This window comes from Ambystoma mexicanum, chromosome 13 (genome assembly GCF_040938575.1).
Source record: "Ambystoma mexicanum isolate Mex_15411 chromosome 13, UKY_AmexF1_1, whole genome shotgun sequence".
NCBI classification, from domain to species: domain Eukaryota; kingdom Metazoa; phylum Chordata; class Amphibia; order Caudata; family Ambystomatidae; genus Ambystoma; species Ambystoma mexicanum.
This window is the reverse complement of record NC_090938.1, coordinates 792,528,264-792,548,836: the sequence shown is the minus strand read 5'-3', so window position 1 is coordinate 792,548,836 and position 20,573 is coordinate 792,528,264. Positions and strand designations below refer to the sequence as shown.

The following is a 20,573-nucleotide window of genomic DNA, read 5'->3' as shown; positions in this document are numbered from 1 at the left end:
CCAGTGGGATGGGTGGATTTCTTAGTTACATGGCATCATTTAACCTACACCCAGTGGGATGGGTGGCTTTCTTAGTTACATGGCATCATTTAACCTACGCCCAGTGGGATGGGTGGCTTTCTTATTTATATGGCATCATTTAACCTACGCCCAGTGGGATGGGTGGCTTTCTTAGTTATATGGCATCATTTAACCTACACCTAGTGGGATGGGTGGCTTTCTTAGTTACATGGCATCATTTAACCTACGCCCAGTGGGATGGGTGGCTTTCTTAGTTACATGGCATCATTTAATCTACGCCCAGTGGGATGGGTGTCTTTCTTAGTTACATGGCATCATTTAACCTACGCCCAGTGGGATGGGTTGCTTTCTTAGTTACATGGCATCATTTAACCTACGCCCAGTGGGATGGGTGGCTTTCTTAGTTACATGGCATCATTTAACCTACGGCCAGTGGGATGGGTGGCTTTCTTAGTTACATGGCATCATTTAACCTACGCCCAGTGGGATGGGTGGCTTTCTTAGTTACATGGCATCATTTAACCTACGCCCAGTGGGATGGGTGGCTTTCTTAGTTACATGGCATCATTTAACCTATACCTAGCCTAGTGGGATGGGTGGCTTTCTTAGTTACGTGGCATCATTTAACCTACGCCCAGTAGGATGGGTGGCTTTCTTAGTTACATGGCATCATTTAACCTATACCTAACCTAGTGGGTTGGGTGGCTTTCTTAGTTACATGGCATCATTTAACCTACGCCCAGTGGGATGGGTGGCTTTCTTAGTTACATGGCATCATTTAACCTACACCCAGTGGGATGGGTGGCTTTCTTAGTTACATGGCATCATTTAACCTACGCCCAGTGGGATGGGTGGCTTTCTTATTTATATGGCATCATTTAACCTACGCCCAGTGGGATGGGTTGCTTTCTTAGTTACATGGCATCATTTAACCTACGCCCAGTGGGATGGGTGGCTTTCTTAGTTGCATGGCATCATTGAACCTACGGCCAGTGGGATGGCTGGCTTTCTTAGTTACATGGCATCATTTAACCTACGCCCAGTGGGATGGGTGGCTTTCTTAGTTACATGGCATCATTTAACCTACGCCCAGTGGGATGGGTGGCTTTCTTAGTTACATGGCATCATTTAACCTATACCTAGCCTAGTGGGATGGGTGGCTTTCTTAGTTATATGGCATCATTTATCCTACACCCAGTGGGATGGGTGGCTTTCTTAGTTACATGGCATCATTTAACCTACGCCCAGTGGGATGGGTGGCTTTCTTAGTTACATGGCATCATTTAACCTACGCCCAGTGGGATGGGTGGCTTTCTTAGTTACGTGGCATCATTTAACCTACGCCCAGTGGGATGGGTGGCTTTCTTAGTTACGTGGCATCATTTAACCTACGCCCAGTTGGATGGGTGGCTTTCTTAGTTACATGGCATCATTTAACCTATACCTAACCTAGTGGGATGGGTGGCTTTCTTAGTTACATGGCATCATTTAACCTACACCCAGTGGGACGGGTGGCTTTCTTAGTTACATGGCATCATTTAACCTACGCCCAGTGGGATGGGTGGCTTTCTTAGTTACATGGCATCATTTAACCTACGCCCAGTGGGATGGGTGGCTTTCTTAGTTACATGGCATCATTTAACCTACACCCAGTGGGATGGGTGGCTTTCTTAGTTACATGGCATCATTTAACCTACGCCCAGTGGGATGGGTGGCTTTCTTATTTATATGGCATCATTTAACCTACGCCCAGTGGGATGGGTGGCTTTCTTAGTTATATGGCATCATTTAACCTACACCTAGTGGGATGGGTGGCTTTCTTAGTTACATGGCATCATTTAACCTACGCCCAGTGGGATGAGTGGCTTTCTGGATGGGTGGCTTTCTTAGTTACATGGCATCATTTAACCTACGCCCAGTGGGATGGGTGGCTTTTTTAGTTGCATGGCATCATTTAACCTACGCCCAGTGGGATGGGTGGCTTTCTTAGTTGCATGGCATCATTTAACCTACGCCCAGTGGGATGGGTGGCTTTCTTAGTTGCATGGCATCATTGAACCTACGCCCAGTGGGATGGGTGGCTTTCTTAGTTACATGGCATCATTTAACCTACGCCCAGTGGGATGGGTGGCTTTCTTAGTCACATGGCATCATTTAACCTACGCCAAGTGGGATGGGTGGCTTTCTTAGTTACATGGCATCATTTAACCTACGCCCAGTGGGATGGGTGGCTTTCTTAGTTACATGGCATCATTTAACCTATACCTAGCCTAGTGGGATGGGTGGCTTTCTTAGTTATATGGCATCATTTAACCTACACCCAGTGGGATGGGTGGCTTTCTTAGTTACATGGCATCATTTAACCTACGCCCAGTGGGATGGGTTGCTTTCTTAGTTACATGGCATCATTTAACCTACGCCCAGTGGGATGGGTGGCTTTCTTAGTTACATGGCATCATTTAACCTACGCCCAGTGGGATGGGTGGCTTTCTTAGTTACATGGCATCATTTAACCTACGCCCAGTGGGATGGGTGGCTTTTTTAGTTGCATGGCATCATTTAACCTACGCCCAGTGGGATGGGTGGCTTTCTTAGTTGCATGGCATCATTTAACCTACGCCCAGTGGGATGGGTGGCTTTCTTAGTTGCATGGCATCATTGAACCTACGCCCAGTGGGATGGGTGGCTTTCTTAGTTACATGGCATCATTTAACCTACGCCCAGTGGGATGGGTGGCTTTCTTAGTTACATGGCATCATTTAACCTACGCCCAGTGGGATGGGTGGCTTTCTTAGTTAAATGGCATCATTTAACCTACGCCTAGCGGGATGGGTGGCTTTCTTAGTTACGTGGCATCACTTAACCTACGCCCAGTGGGATGGGTGGCTTTCTTAGTTACATGGCATCATTTAACCTACGCCCAGTGGGATGGGTGGCTTTCTTAGTCACATGGCATCATTTAACCTACGCCCAGTGGGATGGGTGGCTTTCTTAGTTACATGGCATCATTTAACCTACGCCCAGTGGGATGGGTGGCTTTCTTAGTTACATGGCATCATTTAACCTATACCTAGCCTAGTGGGATGGGTGGCTTTCTTAGTTATATGGCATCATTTAACCTACACCCAGTGGGATGGGTGGCTTTCTTAGTTACATGGCATCATTTAACCTACGCCCAATGGGATGGGTGGCTTTCTTAGTTACATGGCATCATTTAACCTACACCCAGTGGGATGGGTGGCTTTCTTAGTTACATGGCATCATTTAACCTACGCCCAGTGGGATGGGTGGCTTTCTTAGTTACGTGGCATCATTTAACCTACGCCCAGTGGGATGGGTGGTTTTCTTAGTTACATGGCATCATTTAACCTATACCTAACCTAGTGGGATGGGTGGCTTTCTTAGTTACATGGCATCATTTAACCTACACCCAGTGGGATGGGTGGCTTTCTTAGTTACATGGCATCATTTAACCTACGCCCAGTGGGATGGGTGGCTTTCTTAGTTACGTGGCATCATTTAACCTACGCCCAGTGGGATGGGTGGCTTTCTTAGTTACGTGGCATCATGTAACCTACGCCCAGTGGGATGGGTGGCTTTCTTAGTTACATGGCATCATTTAACCTATACCTAACCTAGTGGGATGGGTGGCTTTCTTAGTTACATGGCATCATTTAACCTACGCCCAGTGGGATGGGTGGCTTTCTTAGTTACATGGCATCATTTAACCTACGCCCAGTGGGATGGGTGGCTTTGTTAGTTACATGGCATCATTTAACCTACGCACAGTGGGGTGGGTGGCTTTCTTAGTTACATGGCATCATTTAACCTACGCCCAGTGGGATGGGTGGCTTTCTTAGTTACATGGCATCATTTAACCTACGTCCAGTGGGATGGGTGGCTTTCTTAGTTACATGGCATCATTTAACCTACGCCCAGTGGGATGGGTGGCTTTCTTAGTTACATGGCATCATTTAACCTACGCCCAGTGGGATGGGTGGCTTTCTTAGTTACATGGCATCATTTAACCTACGCCCAGTGGGATGGGTGGCTTTCTTAGTTACATGGCATCATTTAAAATACGCCCAGTGGGATGGGTGGCATTCTTAGTTACATGGCATCATTTAACCTATACCTAACCTAGTGGGATGGGTGGCTTTCTTAGTTATATGGCATCATTAAACCTACACCCAGTGGGATGGGTGGCTTTCTTAGTTACATGGCATCATTTAACCTACGCCCAGTGGGATGGGTGGCTTTCTTAGTTACATGGCATCATTTAACCTATACCTAACCTAGTGGGATGGGTGGCTTTCTTAGTTACATGGCATCATTTAACCTACGCCCAGTGGGATGGGTGGCTTTCTTAGTTACATGGCATCATTTAACCTATACCTAACCTAGTGGGATGAGTGCTTTCTTAGTTACATGGCATCATTTAACCTACGCCCAGTGGGATGGGTGGTTTTCTTAGTTACATGGCATCATTTAACATATACCTAACCTAGTGGGATGGGTGGCTTTCTTAGTTACATGGCATCATTTAACCTACGCCCAGTGGAATGGGTGGCTTTCTTAGTTACATGGCATCATTTAACCTATACCTAACCTAGTGGGATGGGTGGCTTTCTTAGTTATATGGCATCATTTAACCTACACCCAGTGGGATGGGTGGCTTTCTTAGTTACATGGCATCATTTAACCTACGCCCAGTGGGATGGGTGGCTTTCTTAGTTACATGGCATCATTTAACCTACGCCCAGTGGGATGGGTGGCTTTCTTAGTTACATGGCATCATTTAACCTACGCCCAGTGGGATGGGTGGCTTTCTTAGTTACATGGCATCATTTAACCTACGCCCAGTGGGATGGGTGGCTTTCTTAGTTACATGGCATCATTTAACCTACACCCAGTGGGATGGGTGGCTTTCTTAGTTACATGGCATCATTTAACCTACGCCCAGTGGGATGGGTGGCTTTCTTAGTTACATGGCATCATTTAACCTACGCCCAGTGTGATGGGTGGCTTTCTTAGTTACATGGCATCATTTAACCTATACCTAACCTAGTGGGATGGGTGGCTTTCTTAGTTATATGGCATCATTTAACCTACGCCCAGTGGGATGGGTGGCTTTCTTAGTTACATGGCATCATTTAACCTACGCCCAGTGGGATGGGTGGCTTTCTTAGTTACATGGCATCATTTAACCTACGCCCAGTGGGATGGGTGGCTTTCTTAGTTACATGGCATCATTTAACCTACGCCCAGTGGGATGGGTGGCTTTCTTAGTTAAATGGCATCATTTAACCTACGCCCAGTGGGATGGGTGCCTTTCTTAGTTAAATGGCATCATTTAACCTACGCCCAGTGGGATGGGTGGCTTTCTTAGTTATATGGCATCATTTAACCTACGCCCAGTGGGATGGGTGGATTTCTTAGTTACATGGCATCATTGAACCTACGCCCAGTGGGATGGGTGGCGTTCTTAGTTACATGGCATCATTCAACCTACGCCCAGTGGGATGGATGGCTTTCTTAGTTACATGCCATCATTTAACCTACGCCCAGTGGGATGGGTGACTTTCTTAGTTATATGGCATCATTTAACCTACGCCCAGTGGGATGGGTGGCTTTCTTAGTTACATGGCATCATTTAACCTACGCCCACTTGGATGGGTGGCTTTCTTAGTTATATGGCATCATATAACCTACGCCCAGTGGGATGGGTGGCTTTCTTAGTTACATGGCATCATTTAACCTACGCCCAGTGGGATGGGTGGCTTTCTTAGTTACATGGCATCATTTAACCTACGCCCAGTGGGATGGGTGGTTTTCTTAGTTAAATGGCATCATTTAACCTACGCCCAGTGGGATGGGTGGCTTTCTTAGTTAAATGGCATCATTTAACCTACGCCCAGTGGGATGGGTGCCTTTCTTAGTTAAATGGCATCATTTAACCTACGCCTAGTGGGATGGGTGGCTTTCTTAGTTACGTGGCATCACTTAACCTACGCCCAGTGGGATAGGTGGCTTTCTTAGTTATATGGCATCATTTAACCTACGCCCAGTGGGATGGGTGGCTTTCTTAGTTATATGGCATCATTTAACCTACGCCCAGTGGGATGGGTGGCTTTCTTAGTTACATGGCATCATTTAACCTATACCTAACCTAGTGGGATGGTTGGCTTTCTTAGTTACATGGAATCATTTAACCTATGCACAGTGGGATGGGTGGCTTTCTTCCCACTGGGCATATATATGGCATCATTTAACCTACGCCCAGTGGGATGGGTGGCTTTCTTAGTTACATGGCATCATTTAACCTACGCCCAGTGGGATGGGTGGCTTTCTTAGTTACATGGCATCATTTAACCTACGCCCAGTGGGATGGGTGGCTTTCTTAGTTAAATGGCATCATTTAACCTATACCTAACCTAGTGGGATGGGTGGCTTTCTTAGTTATATGGCATCATTTAACCTACACCCAGTGGGATGGGTAGCTTTCTTAGTTACATGGCATCATTTAACCTATGCCCAGTGGGATGGGTGGCTTTCTTAGTTATATGGCATCATTTAACCTACGCCCAGTGGGATGCGTGGCTTTCTTAGTTATATGGCATCATTTAACCTACGCCCAGTGGGATGGGTGGCTTTCTTAGTTATATGGCATCATTTAACCTACGCCCAGTGGGATGGGTGGCTTTCTTAGTTACATGGCATCATTTAACCTATACCTAACCTAGTGGGATGGGTGGCTTTCTTAGTTATATGGCATCATTTAACCTACACCCAGTGGGATGGGTGGCTTTCTTAGTTACATGGCATCATTTAACCTATGCCCAGTGGGATGGGTGGCTTTCCTAGTTATATAGCATCATTTAACCTACTCCCAGTGGGATGGGTGGCTTTCCTAGTTATATGGCATCATTTAACCTACGCCCAGTGGGATGGGTGGCTTTCTTAGTTACATGGCATCATTTAACCTACGCCCAGTGGGATGGGTGGCTTTCTTAGTAACATGGCATCATTTAACCTATGCCCAGTGGGATGGGTGGCTTTCTTAGTAACATGGCATCATTTAACCTATACCTACCCTAGTGGGATGGGTGGCTTTCTTAGTTATATGGCATCATTTAACCTACACCCAGTGGGATGGGTGGCTTTCTTAGTTACATGGCATCATTTAACCTATGCCCAATGGGATGGGTGGCTTTCTTAGTTATATGGCATCATTTAACCTACGCCCAGTGGGATGGGTGGCTTTCTTAGTTACATGGCATCATTTAACCTACGCCCAGTGGGATGGGTGGCTTTCTTAGTTACATGGCATCATTTAACCTACGCCCAGTGGGATTGGTGGCTTTCTTAGTTACATGGCATCATTTAACCTATACCTAACCTAGTGGGATGGGTGGCTTTCTTAGTTATATGGCATCATTTAACCTACACCCAGTGTGATGGGTGGCTTTCTTAGTTACATGGCATCATTTAACCTATGCCCAGTGGGATGGGTGGCTTTCTTAGTTATATGGCATCATTTAACCTACGCCCAGTGGGATGGGTGGCTTTCTTAGTTACATGGCATCATTTAACCTACGCCCAGTGGGATGGGTGGCTTTCTTAGTTACATGGCATCATTTAACCTACACCCAGTGGGATGGGTGGCTTTCTTAGTTACATGGCATCATTTAACCTACGCCCAGTGGGATGGGTGGCTTTCTTATTTATATGGCATCATTTAACCTACGCCCAGTGGGATGGGTGGCTTTCTTAGTTATATGGCATCATTTAACCTACACCTAGTGGGATGGGTGGCTTTCTTAGTTACATGGCATCATTTAACCTACGCCCAGTGGGATGAGTGGCTTTCTGGATGGGTGGCTTTCTTAGTTACATGGCATCATTTAACCTACGCCCAGTGGGATGGGTGGCTTTCTTAGGTACATGGCATCATTTAACCTACGCCCAGTGGGATGGGTTGCTTTCTTAGTTACATGGCATCATTTAACCTACGCCCAGTGGGATGGGTGGCTTTCTTAGTTACATGGCATCATTTAACCTACGCCCAGTGGGATGGGTGGCTTTCTTAGTTACATGGCATCATTTAACCTACGCCCAGTGGGATGGGTGGCTTTTTTAGTTGCATGGCATCATTTAACCTACGCCCAGTGGGATGGGTGGCTTTCTTAGTTGCATGGCATCATTTAACCTACGCCCAGTGGGATGGGTGGCTTTCTTAGTTGCATGGCATCATTGAACCTACGCCCAGTGGGATGGGTGGCTTTCTTAGTTACATGGCATCATTTAACCTACGCCCAGTGGGATGGGTGGCTTTCTTAGTTACATGGCATCATTTAACCTACGCCCAGTGGGATGGGTGGCTTTCTTAGTTAAATGGCATCATTTAACCTACGCCTAGCGGGATGGGTGGCTTTCTTAGTTACGTGGCATCACTTAACCTACGCCCAGTGGGATGGGTGGCTTTCTTAGTTACATGGCATCATTTAACCTACGCCCAGTGGGATGGGTGGCTTTCTTAGTTACATGGCATCATTTAACCTACGCCCAGTGGGATGGGTGGCTTTCTTAGTTACATGGCATCATTTAACCTACGCCCAGTGGGATGGGTGGCTTTCTTAGTTACATGGCATCATTTAACCTATACCTAGCCTAGTGGGATGGGTGGCTTTCTTAGTTATATGGCATCATTTAACCTACACCCAGTGGGATGGGTGGCTTTCTTAGTTACATGGCATCATTTAACCTACGCCCAATGGGATGGGTGGCTTTCTTAGTTACATGGCATCATTTAACCTACACCCAGTGGGATGGGTGGCTTTCTTAGTTACATGGCATCATTTAACCTACGCCCAGTGGGATGGGTGGCTTTCTTAGTTACGTGGCATCATTTAACCTACGCCCAGTGGGATGGGTGGTTTTCTTAGTTACATGGCATCATTTAACCTATACCTAACCTAGTGGGATGGGTGGCTTTCTTAGTTACATGGCATCATTTAACCTACACCCAGTGGGATGGGTGGCTTTCTTAGTTACATGGCATCATTTAACCTACGCCCAGTGGGATGGGTGGCTTTCTTAGTTACGTGGCATCATTTAACCTACGCCCAGTGGGATGGGTGGCTTTCTTAGTTACGTGGCATCATGTAACCTACGCCCAGTGGGATGGGTGGCTTTCTTAGTTACATGGCATCATTTAACCTATACCTAACCTAGTGGGATGGGTGGCTTTCTTAGTTACATGGCATCATTTAACCTACGCCCAGTGGGATGGGTGGCTTTCTTAGTTACATGGCATCATTTAACCTAAGCCCAGTGGGATGGGTGGCTTTGTTAGTTACATGGCATCATTTAACCTACGCACAGTGGGGTGGGTGGCTTTCTTAGTTACATGGCATCATTTAACCTACGCCCAGTGGGATGGGTGGCTTTCTTAGTTACATGGCATCATTTAACCTACGTCCAGTGGGATGGGTGGCTTTCTTAGTTACATGGCATCATTTAACCTACGCCCAGTGGGATGGGTGGCTTTCTTAGTTACATGGCATCATTTAACCTACGCCCAGTGGGATGGGTGGCTTTCTTAGTTACATGGCATCATTTAACCTACGCCCAGTGGGATGGGTGGCTTTCTTAGTTACATGGCATCATTTAAAATACGCCCAGTGGGATGGGTGGCATTCTTAGTTACATGGCATCATTTAACCTATACCTAACCTAGTGGGATGGGTGGCTTTCTTAGTTATATGGCATCATTAAACCTACACCCAGTGGGATGGGTGGCTTTCTTAGTTACATGGCATCATTTAACCTACGCCCAGTGGGATGGGTGGCTTTCTTAGTTACATGGCATCATTTAACCTATACCTAACCTAGTGGGATGGGTGGCTTTCTTAGTTACATGGCATCATTTAACCTACGCCCAGTGGGATGGGTGGCTTTCTTAGTTACATGGCATCATTTAACCTATACCTAACCTAGTGGGATGAGTGCTTTCTTAGTTACATGGCATCATTTAACCTACGCCCAGTGGGATGGGTGGTTTTCTTAGTTACATGGCATCATTTAACATATACCTAACCTAGTGGGATGGGTGGCTTTCTTAGTTACATGGCATCATTTAACCTACGCCCAGTGGAATGGGTGGCTTTCTTAGTTACATGGCATCATTTAACCTATACCTAACCTAGTGGGATGGGTGGCTTTCTTAGTTATATGGCATCATTTAACCTACACCCAGTGGGATGGGTGGCTTTCTTAGTTACATGGCATCATTTAACCTACGCCCAGTGGGATGGGTGGCTTTCTTAGTTACATGGCATCATTTAACCTACGCCCAGTGGGATGGGTGGCTTTCTTAGTTACATGGCATCATTTAACCTACGCCCAGTGGGATGGGTGGCTTTCTTAGTTACATGGCATCATTTAACCTACGCCCAGTGGGATGGGTGGCTTTCTTAGTTACATGGCATCATTTAACCTACACCCAGTGGGATGGGTGGCTTTCTTAGTTACATGGCATCATTTAACCTACGCCCAGTGGGATGGGTGGCTTTCTTAGTTACATGGCATCATTTAACCTACGCCCAGTGTGATGGGTGGCTTTCTTAGTTACATGGCATCATTTAACCTATACCTAACCTAGTGGGATGGGTGGCTTTCTTAGTTATATGGCATCATTTAACCTACGCCCAGTGGGATGGGTGGCTTTCTTAGTTACATGGCATCATTTAACCTACGCCCAGTGGGATGGGTGGCTTTCTTAGTTACATGGCATCATTTAACCTACGCCCAGTGGGATGGGTGGCTTTCTTAGTTAAATGGCATCATTTAACCTACGCCCAGTGGGATGGGTGCCTTTCTTAGTTAAATGGCATCATTTAACCTACGCCCAGTGGGATGGGTGGCTTTCTTAGTTATATGGCATCATTTAACCTACGCCCAGTGGGATGGGTGGATTTCTTAGTTACATGGCATCATTGAACCTACGCCCAGTGGGATGGGTGGCGTTCTTAGTTACATGGCATCATTTAACCTACGCCCAGTGGGATGGATGGCTTTCTTAGTTACATGCCATCATTTAACCTACGCCCAGTGGGATGGGTGACTTTCTTAGTTACATGGCATCATTTAACCTACGCCCAGTGGGATGGGTGGCTTTCTTAGTTACATGGCATCATTTAACCTACGCCCACTGGGATGGGTGGCTTTCTTAGTTACATGGCATCATATAACCTACGCCCAGTGGGATGGGTGGCTTTCTTAGTTACATGGCATCATTTAACCTACGCCCAGTGGGATGGGTGGCTTTCTTAGTTACATGGCATCATTTAACCTACGCCCAGTGGGATGGGTGGCTTTCTTAGTTACATGGCATCATTTAACCTACGCCCAGTGGGATGGGTGGCTTTCTTAGTTAAATGGCATCATTTAACCTACGCCCAGTGGGATGGGTGGCTTTCTTAGTTAAATGGCATCATTTAACCTACGCCCAGTGGGATGGGTGCCTTTCTTAGTTAAATGGCATCATTTAACCTACGCCCAGTGGGATGGGTGGCTTTCTTAGTTACGTGGCATCACTTAACCTACGCCCAGTGGGATAGGTGGCTTTCTTAGTTATATGGCATCATTTAACCTACGCCCAGTGGGATGGGTGGCTTTCTTAGTTATATGGCATCATTTAACCTACGCCCAGTGGGATGGGTGGCTTTCTTAGTTACATGGCATCATTTAACCTATACCTAACCTAGTGGGATGGTTGGCTTTCTTAGTTACATGGAATCATTTAACCTATGCACAGTGGGATGGGTGGCTTTCTTCCCACTGGGCATATATATGGCATCATTTAACCTACGCCCAGTGGGATGGGTGGCTTTCTTAGTTACATGGCATCATTTAACCTACGCCCAGTGGGATGGGTGGCTTTCTTAGTTACATGGCATCATTTAACCTACGCCCAGTGGGATGGGTGGCTTTCTTAGTTAAATGGCATCATTTAACCTATACCTAACCTAGTGGGATGGGTGGCTTTCTTAGTTATATGGCATCATTTAACCTACACCCAGTGGGATGGGTAGCTTTCTTAGTTACATGGCATCATTTAACCTATGCCCAGTGGGATGGGTGGCTTTCTTAGTTATATGGCATCATTTAACCTACGCCCAGTGGGATGCGTGGCTTTCTTAGTTATATGGCATCATTTAACCTACGCCCAGTGGGATGGGTGGCTTTCTTAGTTATATGGCATCATTTAACCTACGCCCAGTGGGATGGGTGGCTTTCTTAGTTACATGGCATCATTTAACCTATACCTAACCTAGTGGGATGGGTGGCTTTCTTAGTTATATGGCATCATTTAACCTACACCCAGTGGGATGGGTGGCTTTCTTAGTTACATGGCATCATTTAACCTATGCCCAGTGGGATGGGTGGCTTTCCTAGTTATATAGCATCATTTAACCTACTCCCAGTGGGATGGGTGGCTTTCTTAGTTATATGGCATCATTTAACCTACGCCCAGTGGGATGGGTGGCTTTCTTAGTTACATGGCATCATTTAACCTACGCCCAGTGGGATGGGTGGCTTTCTTAGTAACATGGCATCATTTAACCTATGCCCAGTGGGATGGGTGGCTTTCTTAGTAACATGGCATCATTTAACCTATACCTACCCTAGTGGGATGGGTGGCTTTCTTAGTTATATGGCATCATTTAACCTACACCCAGTGGGATGGGTGGCTTTCTTAGTTACATGGCATCATTTAACCTATGCCCAATGGGATGGGTGGCTTTCTTAGTTATATGGCATCATTTAACCTACGCCCAGTGGGATGGGTGGCTTTCTTAGTTATATGGCATCATTTAACCTACGCCCAGTGGGATGGGTGGCTTTCTTAGTTACATGGCATCATTTAACCTACGCCCAGTGGGATGGGTGGCTTTCTTAGTTACATGGCATCATTTAACCTACGCCCAGTGGGATGGGTGGCTTTCTTAGTTACATGGCATCATTTAACCTATACCTAACCTAGTGGGATGGGTGGCTTTCTTAGTTATATGGCATCATTTAACCTACACCCAGTGTGATGGGTGGCTTTCTTAGTTACATGGCATCATTTAACCTATGCCCAGTGGGATGGGTGGCTTTCTTAGTTATATGGCATCATTTAACCTACGCCCAGTGGGATGGGTGGCTTTCTTAGTTAAATGGCATCATTTAACCTACGCCCAGTGGGATGGGTGCCTTTCTTAGTTAAATGGCATCATTTAACCTACGCCTAGTGGGATGGGTGGCTTTCTTAGTTACGTGGCATCACTTAACCTACGCCCAGTGGGATAGGTGGCTTTCGTAGTTATATGGCATCATTTAACCTACGCCCAGTGGGATGGGTGGCTTTCTTAGTTATATGGCATCATATAACCTACGCCCAGTGGGATGGGTGGCTTTCTTAGTTACATGGCATCATTTAACCTATACCTAACCTAGTGGGATGGTTGGCTTTCTTAGTTACATGGAATCATTTAACCTATGCCCAGTGGGATGGGTGGCTTTCTTCCCACTGGGCATATATATGGCATCATTTAACCTACGCCCAGTGGGATGGGTGGCTTTCTTAGTTACATGGCATCATTTAACCTACGCCCAGTGGGATGGGTGGCTTTCTTAGTTACATGGCATCATTTAACCTACGCCCAGTGGGATGGGTGGCTTTCTTAGTTAAATGGCATCATTTAACCTATACCTAACCTAGTGGGATGGGTGGCTTTCTTAGTTATATGGCATCATTTAACCTACACCCAGTGGGATGGGTAGCTTTCTTAGTTACATGGCATCATTTAACCTATGCCCAGTGGGATGGGTGGATTTCTTAGTTATATGGCATCATTTAACCTACGCCCAGTGGGATGGGTGGCTTTCTTAGTTATATGGCATCATTTAACCTACGCCCAGTGGGATGGGTGGCTTTCTTAGTTATATGGCATCATTTAACCTACGCCCAGTGGGATGGGTGGCTTTCTTAGTTACATGGCATCATTTAACCTATACCTAACCTAGTGGGATGGGTGGCTTTCTTAGTTATATGGCATCATTTAACCTACACCCAGTGGGATGGGTGGCTTTCTTAGTTACATGGCATCATTTAACCTATGCCCAGTGGGATGGGTGGCTTTCTTAGTTATATGGCATCATTTAACCTACGCCCAGTGGGATGGGTGGCTTTCTTAGTTATATGGCATCATTTAACCTACGCCCAGTGGGATGGGTGGCTTTCTTAGTTACATGGCATCATTTAACCTACGCCCAGTGGGATGGGTGGCTTTCTTAGTTACATGGCATCATTTAACCTACGCCCAGGGGGATGGGTGGCTTTCTTAGTTACATGGCATCATTTAACCTATACCTAACCTAGTGGGATGGGTGGCTTTCTTAGTTACATGGCATCATTTAACCTACGCCCAGTGGGATGGGTGGCTTTCTTAGTTACATGGCATCATTTAACCTACGCCCAGTGGGATGGGTGGCTTTCTTAGTTAAATGGCATCATTTAACCTACGCCCAGTCGGATGGGTGGCTTTCTTAGTTAAATGGCATCATTTAACCTACGCCCAGTGGGATGGGTGCCTTTCTTAGTTAAATGGCATCATTTAACCTACGCCTAGTGGGATGGGTGGCTTTCTTAGTTACGTGGCATCACTTAACCTACGCCCAGTGGGATAGGTGGCTTTCTTAGTTATATGGCATCATTTAACCTACGCCCAGTGGGATGGGTGGCTTTCTTAGTTATATGGCATCATTTAACCTACGCCCAGTGGGATGGGTGGCTTTCTTAGTTACATGGCATCATTTAACCTATACCTAACCTAGTGGGATGGTTGGCTTTCTTAGTTACATGGAATCATTTAACCTATGCACAGTGGGATGGGTGGCTTTCTTCCCACTGGGCATATATATGGCATCATTTAACCTACGCCCAGTGGGATGGGTGGCTTTCTTAGTTACATGGCATCATTTAACCTACGCCCAGTGGGATGGGTGGCTTTCTTAGTTACATGGCATCATTTAACCTACGCCCAGTGGGATGGGTGGCTTTCTTAGTTAAATGGCATCATTTAACCTATACCTAACCTAGTGGGATGGGTGGCTTTCTTAGTTATATGGCATCATTTAACCTACACCCAGTGGGATGGGTAGCTTTCTTAGTTACATGGCATCATTTAACCTATGCCCAGTGGGATGGGTGGCTTTCTTAGTTATATGGCATCATTTAACCTACGCCCAGTGGGATGCGTGGCTTTCTTAGTTATATGGCATCATTTAACCTACGCCCAGTGGGATGGGTGGCTTTCTTAGTTATATGGCATCATTTAACCTACGCCCAGTGGGATGGGTGGCTTTCTTAGTTACATGGCATCATTTAACCTATACCTAACCTAGTGGGATGGGTGGCTTTCTTAGTTATATGGCATCATTTAACCTACACCCAGTGGGATGGGTGGCTTTCTTAGTTACATGGCATCATTTAACCTATGCCCAGTGGGATGGGTGGCTTTCCTAGTTATATAGCATCATTTAACCTACTCCCAGTGGGATGGGTGGCTTTCTTAGTTATATGGCATCATTTAACCTACGCCCAGTGGGATGGGTGGCTTTCTTAGTTACATGGCATCATTTAACCTACGCCCAGTGGGATGGGTGGCTTTCTTAGTAACATGGCATCATTTAACCTATGCCCAGTGGGATGGGTGGCTTTCTTAGTAACATGGCATCATTTAACCTATACCTACCCTAGTGGGATGGGTGGCTTTCTTAGTTATATGGCATCATTTAACCTACACCCAGTGGGATGGGTGGCTTTCTTAGTTACATGGCATCATTTAACCTATGCCCAATGGGATGGGTGGCTTTCTTAGTTATATGGCATCATTTAACCTACGCCCAGTGGGATGGGTGGCTTTCTTAGTTATATGGCATCATTTAACCTACGCCCAGTGGGATGGGTGGCTTTCTTAGTTACATGGCATCATTTAACCTACGCCCAGTGGGATGGGTGGCTTTCTTAGTTACATGGCATCATTTAACCTACGCCCAGTGGGATGGGTGGCTTTCTTAGTTACATGGCATCATTTAACCTATACCTAACCTAGTGGGATGGGTGGCTTTCTTAGTTATATGGCATCATTTAACCTACACCCAGTGTGATGGGTGGCTTTCTTAGTTACATGGCATCATTTAACCTATGCCCAGTGGGATGGGTGGCTTTCTTAGTTATATGGCATCATTTAACCTACGCCCAGTGGGATGGGTGGCTTTCTTAGTTAAATGGCATCATTTAACCTACGCCCAGTGGGATGGGTGCCTTTCTTAGTTAAATGGCATCATTTAACCTACGCCTAGTGGGATGGGTGGCTTTCTTAGTTACGTGGCATCACTTAACCTACGCCCAGTGGGATAGGTGGCTTTCGTAGTTATATGGCATCATTTAACCTACGCCCAGTGGGATGGGTGGCTTTCTTAGTTATATGGCATCATATAACCTACGCCCAGTGGGATGGGTGGCTTTCTTAGTTACATGGCATCATTTAACCTATACCTAACCTAGTGGGATGGTTGGCTTTCTTAGTTACATGGAATCATTTAACCTATGCCCAGTGGGATGGGTGGCTTTCTTCCCACTGGGCATATATATGGCATCATTTAACCTACGCCCAGTGGGATGGGTGGCTTTCTTAGTTACATGGCATCATTTAACCTACGCCCAGTGGGATGGGTGGCTTTCTTAGTTAAATGGCATCATTTAACCTATACCTAACCTAGTGGGATGGGTGGCTTTCTTAGTTATATGGCATCATTTAACCTACACCCAGTGGGATGGGTAGCTTTCTTAGTTACATGGCATCATTTAACCTATGCCCAGTGGGATGGGTGGATTTCTTAGTTATATGGCATCATTTAACCTACGCCCAGTGGGATGGGTGGCTTTCTTAGTTATATGGCATCATTTAACCTACGCCCAGTGGGATGGGTGGCTTTCTTAGTTATATGGCATCATTTAACCTACGCCCAGTGGGATGGGTGGCTTTCTTAGTTACATGGCATCATTTAACCTATACCTAACCTAGTGGGATGGGTGGCTTTCTTAGTTATATGGCATCATTTAACCTACACCCAGTGGGATGGGTGGCTTTCTTAGTTACATGGCATCATTTAACCTATGCCCAGTGGGATGGGTGGCTTTCCTAGTTATATAGCATCATTTAACCTACGCCCAGTGGGATGGGTGGCTTTCTTAGTTATATGGCATCATTTAACCTACGCCCAGTGGGATGGGTGGCTTTCTTAGTTACATGGCATCATTTAACCTACGCCCAGTGGGATGGGTGGCTTTCTTAGTTACATGGCATCATTTAACCTATGCCCAGTGGGATGGGTGGCTTTCTTAGTTACATGGCATCATTTAACCTATACCTACCCTAGTGGGATGGGTGGCTTTCTTAGTTATATGGCATCATTTAACCTACACCCAGTGGGATGGGTGGCTTTCTTAGTTACATGGCATCATTTAACCTATACCTAACCTAGTGGGATGGTTGGCTTTCTTAGTTACATGGAATCATTTAACCTATGCCCAGTGGGATGGGTGGCTTTCTTCCCACTGGGCATATATATGGCATCATTTAACCTACGCCCAGTGGGATGGGTGGCTTTCTTAGTTACATGGCATCATTTAACCTACGCCCAGTGGGATGGGTGGCTTTCTTAGTTAAATGGCATCATTTAACCTATACCTAACCTAGTGGGATGGGTGGCTTTCTTAGTTATATGGCATCATTTAACCTACACCCAGTGGGATGGGTAGCTTTCTTAGTTACATGGCATCATTTAACCTATGCCCAGTGGGATGGGTGGATTTCTTAGTTATATGGCATCATTTAACCTACGCCCAGTGGGATGGGTGGCTTTCTTAGTTATATGGCATCATTTAACCTACGCCCAGTGGGATGGGTGGCTTTCTTAGTTATATGGCATCATTTAACCTACGCCCAGTGGGATGGGTGGCTTTCTTAGTTACATGGCATCATTTAACCTATACCTAACCTAGTGGGATGGGTGGCTTTCTTAGTTATATGGCATCATTTAACCTACACCCAGTGGGATGGGTGGCTTTCTTAGTTACATGGCATCATTTAACCTATGCCCAGTGGGATGGGTGGCTTTCCTAGTTATATAGCATCATTTAACCTACGCCCAGTGGGATGGGTGGCTTTCTTAGTTATATGGCATCATTTAACCTACGCCCAGTGGGATGGGTGGCTTTCTTAGTTACATGGCATCATTTAACCTACGCCCAGTGGGATGGGTGGCTTTCTTAGTTACATGGCATCATTTAACCTATGCCCAGTGGGATGGGTGGCTTTCTTAGTTACATGGCATCATTTAACCTATACCTACCCTAGTGGGATGGGTGGCTTTCTTAGTTATATGGCATCATTTAACCTACACCCAGTGGGATGGGTGGCTTTCTTAGTTACATGGCATCATTTAACCTATGCCCAGTGGGATGGGTGGCTTTCTTAGTTATATGGCATCATTTAACCTACGCCCAGTGGGATGGGTGGCTTTCTTAGTTATATGGCATCATTTAACCTACGCCCAGTGGGATGGGTGGCTTTCTTAGTTACATGGCATCATTTAACCTACGCCCAGTGGGATGGGTGGCTTTCTTAGTTACATGGCATCATTTAACCTACGCCCAGGGGGATGGGTGGCTTTCTTAGTTACATGGCATCATTTAACCTATACCTAACCTAGTGGGATGGGTGGCTTTCTTAGTTATATGGCATCATTTAACCTACACCCAGTGTGATGGGTGGCTTTCTTAGTTACATGGCATCATTTAACCTATGCCCAGTGGGATGGGTGGCTTTCTTAGTTATATGGCATCATTTAACCTACGCCCAGTGGGATGGGTGGCTTTCTTAGTTATATGGCATAATTTAACCTACGCCCAGTGGGATGGGTGGCTTTCTTAGTGACGTGGCATCATTTAACCTACGCCCAGTGGGATGGGTAGCTTTCTTAGTTACGTGGCATCATTTAACCTACACCCAGTGGGATGGGTGGCTTTCTTAGTTACATGGCATCATTTAACCTACGCCCAGTGGGATGGGTGGCTTTCTTAGTTACATGGCATCACTTAACCTACGCCCAGTGGGATGGGTGGCTTTCTTAGTTACATGGCATCATTTAACCTATACCTGACCTAGTGGGATGGGTGGCTTTCTTAGTTACATGGCATCATTTAACCTACGCCCAGTGGGATGGGTGGCTTTCTTAGTTAAATGGCATCATTTAACCTACGCCCAGTGGGATGGGTGGCTTTCTTAGTTAAATGGCATCATTTAACCTACGCCCAGTGGGATGGGTGGCTTTCTTAGTTACATGGCATCATTTAACCTATACCTAACCTAGTGGGATGGGTGGCTTTCTTAGTTATATGGCATCATTTAACCTACACCCAGTGGGATGGGTGGCTTCTTAGTTACATGGCATCATTTAACCAACGCCCAGTGGGATGGGTGGCTTTCTTAGTTAAATTGCATCATTTAACCTACGCCCAGTGGGATGGGTGGCTTTCTTAGTTACATGGCATCATTTAACCTATACCTAACCTAGTGGGATGGGTGGCTTTCTTAGTTATATGGCATCATTTAACCTACGCCCAGTGGGATGGGTGGCTTTCTTAGTTACATGGCATCATTTAACCTACGCCCAGTGGGATGGGTGGCTTTCTTAGTTAAATGGCATCATTTAACCTACGCCCAGTGGGATGGGTGGCTTTCTTAGTTAAATGGCATCATTTAACCTACGCCCAGTGGGATGGGTGGCTTTCTTAGTTACATGGCATCATTTAACCTACGCCCAGTGGGATGGGTGGCTTTCTTAGTTACATGGCATCATTTAACCTACGCCCAGTGGGATGGGTGGCTTTCTTAGTTACATGGCATCATTTAACATACGCCCAGTGGGATGGGTGGCTTTCTTAGTTAAATGGCATCATTTAACCTACGCCCAGTGGGATGGGTGGCTTTCTTAGTTACATGGCATCATTTAACCTACGCCCAGTGGGATGGGTGGCTTTCTTAGTTACATGGCATCATTTAACCTACGCCCAGTGGGATGGGTGGCTTTCTTAGTTACATGGCATCATTTAACCTACGCCCAGTGGGATGGGTGGCTTTCTTAGTTAAATGGCATCATTTAACCTACGCCCAGTGGGATGGGTGGCTTTCTTAGTTACGTGGCATCATTTAACCTATACCTAACCTAGTGGGATGGGTGGCTTTCTTAGTTATATGGCATCATTTAACCTACACCCAGTGGGATGGGTGGCTTTCTTAGTTACATGGCATCATTTAACCTACGCCCAGTGGGATGGGTGGCTTTCTTAGTTACATGGCATCATTTAACCTATGCCTAACCTAGTGGGATGGGTGGCTTTCTTAGTTATATGGCATAATTTAACCTACGCCCAG

At 46.0% G+C, this 20,573-nt stretch overlaps 1 protein-coding gene across 2 annotated transcripts in view; it reads right to left on the bottom strand.

Annotated features, from left to right (window-relative positions):
• The window catches only part of LOC138521991 (uncharacterized), a 523,182-nt gene that overhangs the window by 262,933 nt on the left and 239,676 nt on the right, over positions 1 to 20,573 (bottom strand). The gene's annotated exons all lie outside the window — the stretch shown is intronic.